Source organism: Prionailurus viverrinus, chromosome C1, assembly GCF_022837055.1.
Source record: "Prionailurus viverrinus isolate Anna chromosome C1, UM_Priviv_1.0, whole genome shotgun sequence".
Taxonomy (NCBI): Eukaryota; Metazoa; Chordata; class Mammalia; order Carnivora; family Felidae; genus Prionailurus; species Prionailurus viverrinus.
Window position 1 is genome coordinate 164,749,494 of NC_062568.1, and position 18,691 is coordinate 164,768,184.

Consider the following 18,691-nt stretch of genomic DNA (forward strand, 5'->3'; position numbering starts at 1 on the left):
GGTATCCATAATATGTAAAGAATCCTTATAACTCAACAACAAAATGACAAAGAGTTCAGTTAAAAAGTGGGTGAACGACTTAAATAGACATTTATCCAAGAAGATCTACAAATGGTCAACAAACACATGGAAAAATGCTCAATGTCATTAGTTGTTTGAGAAATTTAATCAAAAGCATAACAAGTTACCACTTCATACCCACTAGGATGGCTCTAATTAAAAACAACAGAAAGTAACAGGGGTTGGCAAAGATGTGAAGAAATTGGAACCTTCATATATTGCTGGTGGGAATGTAGAACGGTGCTGCTATGATGGGAAAAAAGTTTCACGTCTCCTTAATAAGTTAAACAGAATTACCATAGGAAACATCAACTCCACTCCTACGTATATATTCCAAATAATTGAAAAAAAATGTTCAAATGTTCAAAAAATGTTTGTAAGAATATTCACAGGAATATTCCAATATTGGAATCTTATTCAGCTATAAAAAGGAATGAAGTATAAAACATGCTAATACATGGACGAACCTTGAAAACATTATACTGAGTAAAAGAAGCCAGACACAAAGACCCCATAGTGTATGATTCCATTTATATGAATCATCCAGAACAGGCAGATCATAAAGGCAGAACGCTGACTAGTGGCTGTGGGGAAAGAGGTTATGGCGAGTGACTTCTTATGGGGTATGGGGTTTCCTTTTGGGGAGATAAACATTTTCTGCAACTATATTGTTGTAATGGTTGTATAACCTTATGAGTGCACTAAATGCCACTGAACTGTATGTTTGAAAATGGTTAAGATGGTTGGGGCTCCTGGGTGGCTCAGTTGGTTAGGTGTCTGACTCCTGATTTCTGCTCTGGTCATGATCTCACAATTCGTGGGATTGAGCCGCACATCAGAGCCTGCTTGCGATTCTCTCTCTCCCTCTCTCTCTCTCTCTCTCTCTCTCTCTGCCCCTGCCCTGCTCTCTCTCTCTCATGAGCATACTCTCTCTCTCTCGAAAAATAAATAAATAAATAAATAAATAAATAATAAATAAATACACACTTTAAAATGGTCAAGATGGTAAATTTTATACTATGTGTATTTTACTGTAGTAAAAAAAAAAAGAAGTAGGGAGATTTCTCTTGTAGCAGATTTTCAAACAGAGACTGAAAAGCCATTCACTGGGGATGATGTGCAGGGAACTCCACAGGATGATGAATCCTGGACAAGATTACTGCAAAGAAGTCAGTGACCCATGAGTGAATAAGCGTGGTCCTTGTTGGGAAGCCAGGGTGCTATGTCCAGGCTCTGTGACCTTGGGTGCTACTTAACCCTTTCTGAGTCGCATCTGTAATGTAAGGACCATAATTACAGGGGTTGCTGGAATGATACATGGTGAGTGCACAATGCCTGACACATGGTAAGTACTCCATTAAGGCCAATCCCTTTTCCGGTTTTGGGATTCTATAATTCTGTAAAGGAACCTCTTAATAGTAATAAAAAATACATTTTTAAGATAATCATGATGTGTTGGGGGTGCTGTGGAAGACTCTCAGAGATCAGGAAAATGTGAAGGCACCTCCCTCCTTTCCCATCTGTTCCTTGAGAAAACCACTGCCACCAGACCCATTTTCCAGGCCTTGAAGGGTTTTGTTCCTTAACTTTGTCTTTGCTCTATTTTCATCAGCATCCGTCTCTGATGCTGGTCTGTCTCTGAAAACTGGACCAAGCCAGTGTAAAGCCTGTGAGAACACCTTCTTCATTTTTTCCTAATTTGTTTCTGGAAAATGTTTCTACGTCCAGCTTGCTTTGTGGGTCCCAGCCCTCTGTGTGTATTGGCCTCATAGTTTCTGTAATACTTTAGTTTGTTAGGATTCTCACTGTAAATGGTCAGTCACCCTCCCTTTCTCTAAGTAATTACATCTACAAGGACTTGCAAGGCTGAGGTCAGCACTTCCACAGGCCTGTGGCATTTTCAGAGTTCACACTCATGGATTTGCCAGAAGGCTACAATGGAAATTCGAAACATAGGCATTCCCTGACCTCTGAGGATCTAATTTACAGAGGTCAAAACTCCATGGAAGCTTGACCCATGCCAGGCAGGGAGCTTGGGAAGACTCCCTTTCCTGTGGGCCCTGGAGAGTGAGGAGTTTCAGTTCACCTATCTTGCCTTCTTACTATGGATGCAATGGCTGGGGGATCAGGGAAGGGAATTGGCATGAGGGGGAATAAGTGTGTCCCCAAGAACTCTCCATTTTCACAGATGATGTGTCACAGTCCTTTCTTCCAGAGCCTGGAATTAGGCAATCAGGACTGGATTAGAAATCTGGCTCTACTTTTTCCTGAGTAAACTGCCCTGTTTTTTTTAGTTTCAGTTTCTTTATCTATTAGGTGGAAGATAAATATATTTATCTTGTGAAGTCATAGCAAAGATTAAATGAAACAAAATATGTGGCACAGTACCAACAATAGCTGACATGTATTGAGCACTTACTACATACCTGGAACTGTTCTATGTGTTTTGAAGTAATAACATTTATTTAAAAAAATTTTAAACATTTTTATTTACTTTTGAGAGATTAGAGAGACACAGAGCATAAGGAGGGTAGGGGCAGACAGAGAAGGAGACATAGAATCTGAAGCAGGCTCCAGGTTCTGAGCTGTCAGCACAGAGCCCTATGGGGGGCTCGAACCCATGAACCATGAGATCATGACCTGAGCCGAAGTTGGATGTTTAACTTACTGACCACGCAGATGCCCCAGAAGTTATAACTTATTTAATCACAGCAACACTAAGAATACAGGCATAGTTTGGAGATATTGTGAGTTCAGTTCCAGGCCACCACAATAAAGAGAATACATCAATAAAGCAACCAAATGAGTTTTATTGTTTCCCAATGTATGTAAAACTTACGGTTACACTCTACTATACTGCATATAGTATATATTGCATACTTACATACGTAAGTGTGCAATAGCATTATGTCATAAAAAAGCACATACCTTAATTCAAAAATATTGCTCAAGAATGCTAACCATCACTTGAGCTTTCAGTGAGCCACTGATCACAGATCATTGTAACACATATAATTATAATGAAAAAAAATTGAAATATTGAGGGAATTACCAACGTGCGACACAGAGACACAAAGTGAACAAATGCTATTGAAAAAATGGCACCAATAGACTTGCTTGATGCAGGGTTGCCACTAACCTTCAATCCATTAAAGAAAAAAAAAGCAATATCTGGGAAGCATAATGAAGTGAAGCACAATAGCAGGATATGCCTGTACTGTTTAAATTCTCATATATATGTGGAAACTGAGGCACAGAATAAAGGAAGTACCTTGTCCAATGTTCAGATCCAGTCAGTGTTTGGAGTCAAACCTAGGTAATCTGGCCCTAGTGCCTATGCTATTAATTGTTAAGCTATATTGTCTTCTCAGATACTATTTTCTTCATACAGAGGCCGAAGTCGCACTATTATATGGCTTTCAAAATATTATTCCTGGGAGAGAGAGAGAGAGAGAGAGAGAGATGAAATGTGTCTCTGATGGTTCTGAGATTCCTAGGATCTCGCTTCAGTGCTAACACACTGCCATACATCACCTTCATGGCTTGACTTGGTTTTTGAGGGTCCTACTGGGAATCCAATTTTTGTTCACAATATTGTCGCTGTGGAAAAATGCATTCAACGTTCTTGAGGACAGATTTACACAGGGTGTTTTTCAATACTACTTATAGTAGCAGAGGTGGTGTAGTTACAATTTTCCTCACTCTTAAAGAAGGCCAATAAGCTTAACATTTCTTTTTGTATTCTTAAAATGTTTAGCGTGAGATGGAGAGAGGAATTGGAAAATTGGTTGGGTTTTCTTTTTTGAAAGCAGAAAACAATGTAATTAGTGGTAAATTTACCCGTAATCTTGATCTTCAAAATCTTCCGCCCTTTCATTCCATTAAGATTGCCTTTTTTTTTTTAAAGGAAGGGGAAAAATGCATAAATAGCTAGGCTACTAAATTCTCTTTAATGACTGAAGCTAATAAGAAATGGCTCTGGTATTTCATCCAGCCTCTCAAATAATGGCTCTGTTGTTTTGATCTCAGAAGTGTAAGGGAAGCTTTATTTTCAGAGATGGGCGTCCCTGTCTCAAGCACCTGAGAGACTGCATTATATATTTGAAAACCATTTTACAATGTCCCTTCCCAGAGTGTGAGGCCATTGATGCTTTGATGTGGTTAAGTAATTTAGTGCAATCATGTAATAGATTAAATTAGATTTCAGCTTCCTTGACGTTTTTGAAGAATGCCCATGAAATGAGTGCATCCATAATCTTGCAGCATTTTCCATTTTTCTGCTTTTATTTTTCCATAGTAAAGTATTGGTAGAGAAAGCAGCAGAGTTCCTTCGCTTAATCTTGAGTAGAAGCAAAAGAGAAATTGCTGAATTGTGTTCTGATGTACCCATGACTGAGTGGGAGAAAAAATGTTGGAGGAAGAAAGAGGGAGAATTTTTTTCAGATATAGAGGAAGAAGCTGTTTTACTTTTCATAAAATAAATGGTATATATTGGTGGGCGGAGGCAAGAACAAAGATTTTGCAGGAGATTTATAAATAGGCAGATCGAAGTTTTAATCTAGATTCTACAATTTCCTTGTTTTGTTACTCAATCTTCATGAGCCTGTTCTCAAATCTGTAAAATTGGAATCACAATATTAAAGCTGAACTCTTAGCGTGGGGTTAAATGAGATGATGCAGTTAAATGTCTGTCAGAATGCCTGGCAGAGTCAATCAATGCTTGATAAATGATTGTTCCTTTCCTCTGATTCTACATTTAGTCAGTTAACAAATATGTACTGAGTTTTTATTTGGAAACATACACTGTAAGGGGTCCTGGATACTGCACTGAATAAAACATAAACTATCCACTTGACATCTCTACTTGGAGAATTTAGTGTTGCCAAACTTAAAATATCCCGAAATGAATTCATGATCTTCCCTTTTACCAGTCTCCTCTAGCTCAGCACATGGCACCCTCTTCACCTGGCCGTCCACAAAAGAAAACCAGGAATCATCCTTGAACTCTGCTTCTCCCTCACTCCTGACATTCATCACCAAGTCCTGTCAGTTTTCTTCTAAAATATTGTCAGATCCTTTAATTTTGGGAAAACATTTCCAATCTTAGTCTTGTCAGCCATTCTCGAACATCTTTACCACTTTCCTGAATCAGATGAACACTCCTGTCCTCTGCATTCACCTCTGCGTACCTTCTCCACCCTGGTCTTTACAGAGAGTGCTTTTGTAAATTCAAGTCCTAGCATGTTACTTCCCTGATCAAACACCTTTAGTGGTTTCCTATTGCTTTTATGAGAAAGACAAAGATCTGTTTTGTTCATTACCTAACATGAATGCATTGCACACCATATTAATGCAATAAATATTTGTTGAATAAATGATTTTTAATTTTTTTAACGTTTATTTTTGAAGGAGAGAGAGACAGAGCATGAGTGGGGGAGGGGCAGAGAGAGGGGGAGACACAGAATCTGAAGCAGGCTGCAGGGTTTGAGCCATCAGCACAGAGCCCAATGCGGGGCTCGAACCCACGAACTGTGAGACCATGACCTGGGCTGAAGTTGGACGCTTAACAGACTGAGCCACCCGGGATCCCCGAATAAATGATTTTTTAAAACAGTATTGGTCTGGCTGCTGTGTGTAGAATGAAGTGGAGGAAGTAAGAGAGCAATCATTGGAAGACATTAAGGACTGAGGATATTATGGCGTGAGGAGTTGAGGATATTTCAGGAAGGTGGAACATCACAGGGAAAGGATGGAGTGTGGGTAACAGAGATAAGCAAAATGGAAAAAAGTTGAAGAAATAGTGTAAAACTCTGAAAATTATACTGGGGTTGATATATAAGGAGCTTTTTGAACATCTTTAGGGCGGTGGCTCTCAGTGTCTTAGTTGTGGACCACTTATCCAAATATTTCAACTTTTCAACTGTCCAAGATTTTAATGCTAATAAATAATCTGAGAAGACAATTAGAAAATAAGTTCTTATTTAATTTCTGAGAACTATGAACTTGCATGCATGCTATATTATAGCACAATGTCCAATGACTCAAGATAACTCAATAATTACATTATATTAAGCTTTGTTATTTGTTTTCTGTTTGTTCTATCTGCCAGTTTGTTCTCTGTTCCTCTTTTCTTAGTTTCTTTTGGCTTCTTTGATTTTTTTTTTTTAGAATTCCATTTTAATTTATCTCAGTGTCTGGCACATGGCAGGTGCTCAATACATATTTGATAATTTAATTAGAGAATAAAGAGTGTAGTATCTGAAACATAAAATTCATAATAAATAGAAGCTTCTTCCCTTTCCAACCAACAGATGATGTGGTAGGAGGGATGGAATTTGGTCAGGCACCGGTAGGATTCACTTGACAGAGGTAAGAAGAACCTGGCTATCATTCAAAACTCAGGGCAGAAAGCAGCTGGCAATTGATATCGGGAGTGAAGAAGGCAGATCCAGACCTATGGGGCTGGCCTCAGGTAATATTGTGATAAATGCTCATCATCATTATTATTTTTATAGCATCTTGCATAAGTATGTTTCACATCTTTCAAAGCACTTTTTACACCTATGATTTTGCTTGCTTTTAGGACAGTTCTTAAAGAAAGGCTGCTGGTATTTCATGTATATTAATTATATGTCAGGTGCTATGTATATGTGTGTATACATGTGTAAATTATATATCATAAACAAATTATATATACAGCACCTGATATAATTTCATGTATTTGCCTGCCAGTCCTATAAAATCTGCACAGGATTAAATCAGAGGGTCTGAAGTTGTTTGGCCCCTAATAACTCTGAGCAACTCATTTGATATTTATAGAAATGTTTCCGTATCTGGATTCTGGTTCTCAGGACTGAGCTATAAAATCTTGGAAAAGATACTTAACTACCCGTGTCTCTGTTTCATTATCTGCAAAATATAGACAATATTATATATCTCATAAAGTTATTAATTCACTAACACATATTTATTAAGTGCCTACTATATACCAGGCTATGTTCTAGGAGCTTGCGGCACGTTGGTGAACAAGAGAAATGGAAACTATTATAAAGTTGAAAGGAGAAGGTGGATGTGAAACAGTGCCTGTCATAAAAAGAGCGATCAATCAGAGCGTAATTATCTTAAAAATGAACAAACAGTATTTTCTAAGGTTTAATTCAGTCTGAATTTTATTATGTGTAAAGGGCACTATTATAATTTTGATTTTGTTTTCTTTCTCATAAATCTTGGCTTTTAAGACTATGGATTTTCCAAGGGTTCAAGAGAATCAGCTTAGAGTTGTTACAATGAATGAATCTACAGTGACAAATCATTATTACCCAAATTCATAATTAGCCTTACAGTTCACTCTTGGTGTTGTATACCTTGTGGGTTTGGACAAATACATAATGACATATATCCACCATTAGGGTATCATCCGGAGTATTTTCAGTGCCCTAAAATTCCTCTGTGCTACATCCTTTCATCCTTCCCCACTCTCTCAATGCCTAGTAATCACTGATTTTTCTATAGTCTCTCTAGTTTTTTTTTTCCTAGAATGTTATATAGTTGAATCATACAATATGTCACCTTTTCAGATTGTCTGTTTCACTTAGCGATATGCAAATAAGTTTCTTCTGTCTTTTCATAGCTTCATAGCTCATTTCTTTCTAGTACTGAATAATATTTCATTGTCTGGATGTACCACCATTGATTTATTCATTCACATGTTGAAGATCATCTTGCCAGGTCCAAGTTTTGAAAATTATGAATGGGGGTGCCTGGGTGGCTGGGTCAGTTAACCATCTGATTCTTGACTTCAGTTCAGTTCATGATCTCACAGTTAGTGAGTTTGAGCCCCGTGTTGGGTTCTGCACTGGCAGTGTGGAGTCTGCTTGGGGTTCTCTCTCTCTCTCTCTCTCTCTCTCTCTGTCTCTCTCCCTCTCTCTCCACCCATTCCTCACTTGTGCTCTCTCTCCCTCATTCTGTCTCAAATAAATAAACTGAAAAAAAAAATGAAAATAATGAATAAAACTCTATGTTTATGTTCAGGTTTTTGTGTGGACATAAGTTTCAACTCCTTTGGATAAATATCCAAGCAGCATGATTAATGTATTATGTGGTAAGAGTATACTTAGTTTTATAAAAAACCTCCAAACTATCTTCCAAAGTGGCTATGTTGTTTTGCATTTTCATCAACAATAAATGAGCATTCCTATTGCTCCATATCCTTGTCAACATTTGTTGTTGTCAGTGTTCTGGATTTTCTCCATTCTAATAGGTGTGTAGTAATATTTTTGTTGCTTCAACTTGCATTTTCTTGATGAAATACGATGTGGAACATGTTTTCATATGCTTATTTGCCATCTGTATATCTTCTTTGCTCAAGTGTCTCTTAAGGTCTTTGATTCCTTTTTTAATTTGTTTGTTTTGTTATTATTGAATTTTAAGAGTTATTTCTATATTTTGGATCAGTCTTTCATCAGATGTGTCTTTTGCAAATATTTTTCCCAGTTTGTGACTTGTATTCTTGTTCTCTTGATCAAATGATTCTTATGTCAAAATAGTTTGAGAATTACTATTATATATTATTTGATGAATGGACCATAAATGGAGTAGATTCACATTATTTGAATTGACCCTAACAGTGAAAAGAGTGGGAAATATCTCAACCAAAGAAATGGGGAAGGAAGCTAGCTATACTGGGAACCCACTGAATCCTAGACAAGGTGCTTGGCAATTTATCAATATGATCTGATTTTTTGTCCTTGATAACTATGTTATGAAATAGGTATTAGGATACATAATTAAAGAGAGCCTTATTTGAGTTAAAAGAAGTTAAAGAGTTAAAAGAAGTAGAAACAAGACAGAAATTTGGGTCTAATCAACATTAAAAGCCTTATGCTTGGTTATACCTGTACCAAATTGCTGAGTATACATTTGTATACTGAATCACGTGTAAGTCAGGAGAGCTAAACTTTAATTCCCACTCTGATAGTATTTATCTCTGTGGTGTTAGCTATGTTTCTGGTCTTGTTTCTTCACTCTTTAGAGCTTAAGTGTCATGTAAGAATATGGCTCCATTTTCTATGGTGGTATTCCTTGTTAAATCTCTAATAAAAGACACTGGACCACAGAAAGAACGTCCATGGGAACTAAGCCTGGCATCTGAGGGTCACATGTTCTCTTCTCTTCTAAGTAACTCTCTGAAGTCAATATTTAAATGTTTTTAAAAAAGAATTCTTAAGAAAGAATTCTATTTTCTTCATTTGTGCAAGCAGTCTGAGACAGAAGTCCAGTGTACGGAAGATGTATTGGCATTATTTATTTACTTATATAATTTAGAATGCTCCCAGTCACCTGCCCTCGAAATAGGGCCATATATATTAACACCAACAGAATCTCAAGAGACTTATTCAGCAAAACTAGAAAAATAAAAAATGGTCTCACATTTGCTATGGCTATTTACCTTCTACATTCCCGGATAAATTATGTCTAACCTCTGGGACCCTCTGTATACCAGTAAAGGTTAAGGGCTTTTTTTTTTTTTTTTTTTTCCTAGATGCCTGTTCTATTTATAATGCAGCTGCCTCATTCTGGAACTAAATCCTGTGGGAAACATTAGCAGTGGCATCCAGGCAGCCAAGAGATTTCTGGTGGCTCTTTAAGTCACCCATACCTGTGCCCACACTGTTCTCTCAGGCCAGCGGGTGACTGAAGCCATGACAGGGTTGCATGTCCTTCAATGTGACTAAAATTTTCTAAATCATTTTCTCTGGCTCCAACTCATGTTGCATCAGAATGAGTTCTGTGGCCCCTCTAGACTTAGCACTCATACCACAGGTGTTCTTAGGGTCTTTGGTTTGACTTTCTCTTTTATTTCCTTGTATCCAATACGTTAGCAGTGGCCCACAGGATGCTGTCCATGGCCAGCATTCAGCACTCAACACTTAGGTGGTGACTGGCTTTGTTAGCACCCCCAACTCTCCCCAGCTCTCTGATGACTGCAAGATAAGGTGAACAAGGGCTTTAATGAAGACTGGGGTGACCACACACTGGTTTGCCAGTAAACATCCTTGTTTACTTCCTTATCCCAGTATAATTATTAGTAATTTTCCCTTTTGCTTATAAAATGGCCTGGGTTTGAAAGATTAAATTATATCGTCACTGTATGTATAATGTTCTCTATCCCATGGAAATGGTCCTGTAGTGTGACACCCAAAAGAAACAGAATTACATGCCAAATGAAAAGCTGCCTCTGACGAATTTTCATGTATCATGGAGCTTTTCAAAACAGAGTCGCTCCTAGCACAGTCCCTGGTGCACCATAGGCATAAATAAATGGAAGTTTCATATCATCAATTCTGGTCACTTGTCACACTACCTGGGTTAGTGTGGATGGTAAACCCACAGTGAATCAGCCCAGCAAAGCATCTGTACTCCCCATAGGACATGCCAACCTCTATGTTAAAGGGGGTGTCAGGACATACTTTCCATTTTGAATCAAAGTTCTAAACTTCTCTGACCAGCTCATCCTTTCCATTTTCTATTGTCTGATTGCCTTACTTACCAATTCTGTAACTCATTTTTAGATAAAGAGAAGTATTAAAATGATAGAAGATGCTGTTGCAGAAAAGAAAGAACTGAGGGGTCTGGATGTAATGTGTTTGTAGCTGAAGCAATCTGAGATAAAGGAGGAAAGATAGCACATGAGAAACATCTACATGGGTTTTACAAGTGATGATAATTTTATTCAAAAAGAAGGGGGACTTGGGGTGCCGAGGATAGGAAAGATGGGGGGGGAGCTCTAAAAGTCCTTTTTTTTGTTATTATTTGTTTTATGATGTCTGGCTTCAGTGAAGGCCCCTGTGTTTCAGAAGATGTAGGAAAAGTGCTCTCCCCTTCTGGGCCCAAAGGAAGCATGTACTCTCTGAGGCAGCCAGATTCCAGGTCTTGGAATGAATGGTAAGCCTTGGAGCAATCACATGTCCTCTGCTAGGAATGCATTCCTGGGGATTTGTGGTCTCCCCATCTGGGCTGCAGGTGATGGAGTGGTATTAGATCAGGGAGGAGAAAAAGGCCCAAGAGGGGATTTGAGACCCTGGGCTCTGCAGGAACTTTAGCTGGATTAACACAAAGGCCACGGTCATGGCCAGGCAGAGGGATTTTCAACTCCCATTGGCAGCACCCTTGTGTACGGTGTTGGGGGTAGGTGGTGGGGGTTTAAACTGTCATAGAGGAGCACCTGAGTTTGGAAATGAAGGAGAGCAGAAAACTTAAGCAGCAAAGGTCAGAGGAGCCAAACACATAGATAAGAGCAAGGATGAAGGACAAGGGGTTAGTCACAAATCAAGAGGTCTCTTTTGGCATGAAACTAGCTGCTGAGTAAAGGAAAGATCCAAGTCTGTAACCCCTTAAACACGTGAAACAACTTGTAAATGAAGACCCAAGTTTCTCAATAGAAGTGCTATGTTCTATATCCTGATTCAGAGTGGTTGACTGAGAGAAAGCTGTACTTAAAAAGACAGAGTTCAAGTCCTGAGTCTACCCTTAACTTTTCATATGTGCTTGGACATATTCCATTTTGTCTCTCTCTCTCTTTTTTAAGTTTATTAATTTGTTTTGGGTGGGGAAGAGGCAGCAAGAGGGAGGGAGAGAGAGAATCCCAAGCAGGCTCCATGCTATCAGTATGGAGCCTAACATGGGGCTGCGTCTCATGAATTGAGATCATGACCTGAGTCAAAACCAAGAGTTGGATGCTTAACTGACTGAGCCACCCAGGCATCCACCTCTATTTCTTCATTTAAAAAAATTGGACTCTATATCTGTGCCACATATGATGACTTAAATTTAAACTAATTAAATGAAAAAAACAAAGCTAGTTCTTCAGTTACACTAGTCACATTTCAAGTGGTCAACAGCTACATATGGTTAGTAGCTAACATATTGTACAGGGAAAATACAGAAGATTCTCATCTCTGCAAAAAGTTCTTTTGAAAAATGTTGCAAAGATGATCTCTGAGGGACCTTCTAGCCTGGATTTTGCTTGAGTCTTTCTGAGAGCTGTAAAGAAAGTGACTGTGTGTCAGGGTGAACCTAGATGCCATTTGTGCTCATCCCAGGAATCTCTGTGAACCATCTTTGCAATGAGGCTGCTGCTGGTGGAGACTTTCTCAGAGTTGAACCACAGCCTGAGGCTCTTTCTCCCAAACTCCCTGTCTCCCCCTTTCCTTCCACAGGAGAAAGATCCAAGTCTGTAAAGTCTGCATTGCAGCTTACCCACTGCTTCTCCTTCCCCTTTTGTCTTTTGGAGGCACTGTCCTCAATAAATCACTTGCATTTCTATTTCCATCTTGGCATCTGCATTATGGAGGGCTGGAACTGACATGTGATGGAAGGTTCTTCATGATGGACAATTAAGATCACCAAAGAATATGAGTGCAAGTCATGGTCTGAGCAGGCAGCCAGGCCTGATTTGTCTCAGAGTCCTTTCTAGTTCTCTTCTCAGCATTAAGCTTCCTAGAGACAACCTATAAAAGATTTCTTGCCCTTCACCTCTCTAGTCTCTGTCTTCTGGGTTCTCTGTGTTCTGCATATTTTATTTGAACAGACTTTGTCATTCAGAGCTCATACAGGCCAGATCTTGGACCACTGTCTTGAGCTTCATGTGTTTGACTATACTTTTATTTAAGGCCCACACTCATTCAGGATAGAGATCTTGATTCTCCTTTCCTCTGTACTCCATGGTTTTAGCCACCTAACTTATTCCCAGCCTTGGATTTTTGAATTCCAGCCTAGGGAAATCAGTAGGCCCCTTCTTGCCTGGAAAGCAAGGTGGATAAGACTACAAATAAAACAACGAAAACAATTGGGATTTTCCTATAGGTAGAAGTCAGATGTACCATGCCTGGGAATCTAGTGGTATTACAAAAGGAATCCAGAAGGGTACCAGTCAGTCAATAGGATTCCTTGACAGTCTTTTGGTCTTTGGAGTAGAGGATTGGAAATGAGGAAAGGCTCCTAAGAGGACAATGGTAGAATATATCATATCATTCATTCACTTTTTTCCCCTTAATATTCAACAAGTGTTTGTGTTGTGCCAGGTCCAGAACTAGCTGGGAATGAAAATCTGAATTAACAAAGTCCCTGCCCCTGAGTGTTTGTGGTCTAGACTGTAGACTTGAAGTAGGGATTCAGGAACTCTATCTGTGGCAGAAAACCAGCCATATACCTGGAAGCAACATTCTAGTCAAAGTATGGGCAAGAGAGTATTGAAGCTGAGACCTTGGAGGTGGCTCTAGGGCTACTCAAACTCTCCTACCTCAGACAGCCCTGGGATTTGGACTTGAAACTCAAACGGCTCATTCAGGGAGAAGAAGAAAAGAACAGTAGAGGGTGGGATCCAGTAAGACTCTAACACTGGCTTCCCTAGATAGATACTTTGTAGATTTCAGGCTTCTATGCCCTCCGAGTGACATGCAAACCATTGGAGGACTCACAGAAGCACTCCTTATTATAATTCTGATTATAGTTCATCATTTCATGACATCTCGTGTTTGTACATCTCTTCTTCTTGACATATTTGTCAATTGAAATATACAGAATTCATCCAGACAAATGACTTGCCCTATAGGTAGGTGTAAAAGGATATAGATATGGCTGCATATAATGGAGACCTAAGTCAATAGAGGCATATCTAGACAGATGTTCAATTCTGTCATATAAATGTGCTGCTGCTAGGGTGGCTATGATTTATGCATTCATGAAGGAAGGACCCAGGTCTCTTCTCTCTGGTTGCTGCGACATTCTTAGATGATGCTGTCAACCACATGTTCCAAGATTGCTCACTACCATTCCTGGGTTCTATCCAAAAAGAAGGGGGTTGGGGAAAGGGATGAACATATATTTTCCTTAAAAGCAGAGCCTGGACATTACACCTACACTCATATCCCACTGGCTAAAATTTACTCCTAGTCTTTGTGGAAGGGGCCATGTGCCAAGGGGAAGACAATGGCTACTAGGTGATAATTTCCATCAATCCCACTTAATTTACAGTGTGGACCATTTCTATCACTGCCCAGGTGTGGTTTCTAAACTTTTTTTTTTTTTTTTTTTTGCTATTACCATCACTCAGAATTACCTCTATTAATACTTTTTTTTCACTGTGGATTCTAACTCAGTGTTTATTTGTATCTGTGAGCTTCTTGCCAAGTAAAAACTATTCATATCTGTTATGTGCCAAGCCTGGCACAAAGTAGATGCTCAAAACACTGGATATCTGGCTCAGTAAATGCTTGGTGAATGGATGAGATCCTTTAGAAATGAAATGTTACAAAATCCCTGCATGAAAAGAGATGTTCAACTATAGGCACTTTTTTTTTTCCTGCTGTGAGGACAAGCCAGGCTTGTACATATTTTTTGTGTTTTTTTTTGAAATTTTTTGAGATGATTAAAAAAATCTATTCACATCAGTTATGATTTACTGAAGAAATGACTAAACAGGTGCGGAAGTTACAGGTTTAGCATTCCCAGATGCAAAAGTCACTGTGAATTTCAGCCTCTGGCCTCTCTAAGCTAGTAGCTCTCTCCACTCCTCTGCGGATAGGAACTGGACAACCTTTTCTGGCTTGGTTATACCAAGTGGAAGTAACATCCTTTCCCACCCCCTGCCACATCAAAGGGGCCCTGGGAGCAGGGAGGAGTGTTATTGTGGCTTTTCACTTCAGGAAGCAAGCATAATGATGCTATTCATTGCATTAACTGCAAAAATCTATCATTAAGTCTTTGAATGTCTTATAATCATGGGGAAGGGAACTAATACTTTGGAGCTTCAAATATGCCAGGCGCTTAGCGACCACCATCTCTTTTAATCTTCTCAATATTTTATGAGAAAGGTAATTTGAATCCCCATTTTACAGATGGGAATCATCCCAGAGAGATAAAATAATGTGCACAATGTGATGCTGGGGTTGAAACTAGGATTTGTCTGTCTGAAAACTTCTGCTCTTCCTGTGATGCCAAGTGGCTGTCCCTTATGTTCCTAGACTACTTTGTAATACATAAAGTGCCTTCATAACAGCAACTTACTTCACCCTGACGATTACCCTGTGAGGTGTGGAAGGCAGTGGATTTGGTCCCCATTTTGCAGATGATGAAATGACTTGGACATGTCACATTGCTATTAAATGCAGCCAGAACCAGGTCTTCAAGTCTAGGGCTCTTTTGCCCTGTCCACACTCATCCTATGCAGAAGTTGTGTAGTTGGTAGAAGAGAAAAAGAGTTGATTTCTTCAAGATATCAAACATTGTCATAATGGAGTTATGAAAATTAATGAAGGGAAAATGTACTAGAACGGAGTCAGGAGGTTTGGCAGGGGCGGCTCTTCTGTCCTACCACTTATAGGCAATTGCATACACATGATAAGAAAGGAACTTTGCACCTGGATACTATTTTACTACCCCAGCAGGAGGAAGAAAGGCTTTCTTCATATTCTGGGAATAGCCTAGCCAATGAGAGACAGTCACTACTCAGCCAATGAAAAACCACTATACTTCCAGCTTCCAGTTTAATCCAATGGACTTTTTGTTTATTTAACCCCCCCCCCCCTCCCAATTTCCTGCTTTCCTCTATAAAAGAGGATTCCCCTCTGGTGTTTAGAAGACTTGCCTATGGTTTTGCCAAATCTTGCTTCTCTCCAATTGCAATTCTCTGTTATTCTCAAATAAACCCATCTTTTGCCGGTAAAATAACTGGCAGTTTTATTTTTAAGATTAACGGGAATGGTAATTGACTTGTCTTGATTTTCCCAGGATTTTCTTGGTTTAAGTACAGAGAGTCCTATATCCTGGGAATACTTTTGGCCTTGGGCAAACTGAGACTGTTGTTTCCCTGACCAGGTAGGATTTTTTGCATTTCATAGAAATCAATAATTTTCTTTGACAACACTATGCCAAGGAAAGAGTATCATAATAACAGTAGATTTGTGAATGAAAATACCATCATCATTGGCTCAAAACTGTTTATTAAAAAAGTTGGTTGGGGGTGGGGAGGGGGGATGAATTCCGGCGTCTTGAAGTTTAAGAACTTGCTCCAGCTGAGATGTATCTTGTGATTGCACTTCTGATCCGTCCTCATGTTAGAGCTAAAACCCCTCGGCCCCATCTGTGTATTTAGCTAACAGTGGTTCTTGAAGTTTATTATCCACAGAATCACTAGGGAGCTTGTTGAAACACTGATAGCCTCAGTCCCAGCGATTCTGATTCAGGAAGTCTGGGCTGGCACTGTGAGCTTGTCCCTGAAATAGGATCTCAGCAGATGCTGATGCCACCAGTTTGTGGAACACCCTTTGAGCAGCACTTGGTGAGTTCAATGCTCCCTAAAGTGAGGGTGCAAAGCAGTCATTGGGGTGTGGGAAAATTGAACATTTGCATATATAATTATGAAATTTAAAAAATTGTGATTTTAAGGAATACATAAAATAAGGTGTTAGTACAGTAGTAAAAGTAAATAATATGTAAACAAATATGCATAATTAGGGGTGTCTGTCAAGAAAATCTTGATAGAGTCAACCAATCAGCTTTTCTCCAGGAAAGCAGGGTGTACCTCCTACCCAAGTCACCTCTGTGCTCTGAACCTGCATTCTGGGAGGAAGCAGGAACTGCATTTTCAGCAGCCTACCTAGGTAATTCTTATGCACACTTAAATTTGGAAGCCCTGACCGAAGTTCTGGGGCTCATTCTCTGAGCCAGTGGTTCTACGTTTATTTTTATTTTTGGGACAGAGAGAGACAGAGCATGAACGGGGGAGGGGCAGACAGAGAGGGAGACACAGAATCGGAAGCAGGCTCCAGGCTCTGAGCCGTCAGCCCAGAGCCTGATGCGGGGCTCAAACTCACGGACCGCGAGATCGTGACCTGGCTGAAGTCGGACGCTTAACCGACTGCGCCATCCAGGCGCCCCTGAGCCAGTGGTTCTAAAGGTGTGGTTCTGAAGAATCAGCATCATCTGGAAACTTGTTAGGAATGCAGATTACTAGGCCCCGCCCCAGACCAACTGAATTGAATTCTCTATGGGTCCCACCTACAATCTGTGGTTGAACAAGCCCTCTAGGAGATTCTAATGCATAACAAAGCTTCAGAAACACTGTTCTCCACAGGAGACCCTCAAGGAGAAGGAGCTGGTGACTCAGTAATGGGTTACTCTCAGAGTCCTACTGTTTCTGACTTTTTAACTCAGGCAAATCTCTCTTGAAGACTACCTTTCCTGAGAAAATGAATGCCTACTGACTTTCTTCTGTCATGGAATCAGAGAAAAACAAACTAGGTCAGAGCCTAAGCCTCACTGAATCTCAGTTTTTTTGATCTGTAAAATGGGTGAATCCTAATGATATCTTGATTATAGAGATCCAATGGGATGACGGGTGAAAAAGGGATGAAAATAGTATTTAACTTTAAATTTTGAGCTCTGTTTAAATTCGTTTCACAGGGTTTGTTCATCCTTCTTGTCTTGTGTATATTGGATCAATTTCCACTTGCATTTTCTTCTAGCTGCCCACTTACTACCATTTGCTGAGTGGCTGCTGTGTGCCAGGCACTTTGTTACTGCTTTACACACTTTATTTCTAATCCTTATAGGCCAACTAGTTATTTCCATTTTATAGATAAGGAAACTGAGATCCAAAGAGTTTAAATAATTCTCCTAATAAGAAGTAGAGCTTGGATTTAACTCAAGGCTGTAGGACTACAAAACCCACACTTCTTGAATTACAGCATGTTAAATCCTCATTCCGGTCTCATCATTAGAACTGACCTTTGTTTGTTCCTTTTGGGCCCCAACCTCCCGAGGAGTGGGGTAGGTTGTCTCCTCGGGCCCTGAGCCCTGATTCAGACACCGCTGCAAAGGGCTAGCAATATCCCGCTGGAGTCATCTGATGCCAGAGGCACACAAGAGTCTGTAAATATCACGGCTTCACCTGAAAGCAGTTGCATTTCTGGTTCTTCCTCAAACATCTTAAAAGTCTAACTTAAATACCATGGCTTTTTATTTTCAACACACTCTCATGTGGGCTGCCTTAAGACCCTGTCCTATTTGCTCCCTTAGTATCTCAGGCTTCCTTCTCTTCTATTCCTTAAAGTGGTGACCTGTGTGTTGTAGGTGCTGGTAGTTGTCCAGCCAACAGCCACTCTCCTCCTTGTTGCAAGACTGATTTATTCAGCTGCCTGCTTACTCTAGGAGTAAGTCCTCATTGTCTATTCATGGCAGCTTGATTCACGTTTTGAGGCACTGGTTTAGGGATGGGCATATTACACAGTAATGGCCAATGTCTGAGAGAAGAAGTCTCCTAAGGGCTCTGGGAAAAAGTTCTTTACTGACAAAAAGATATATAAGAAACCACACCCCTGCTTCCTGTGCTGCAAGATTGCTTTACATGTGGGTCCTTAAAACTATGGCAGCCATGTTGTCTCTATAAAAATAGCTAGCTTGTGGCAATGCCAATGTGCTGGAATGAAAAGGAGCTGAATTTTTTACACCAGTATTGAGACAGTGCATGAAACATTCTCAAAGGAATTCTGTCTGTTTGGGCTGCTATAACAAAATACCACAGGCTGGGTAAGCTTATACACAACAGAGATTTATTGCTCACAGTTCAGGA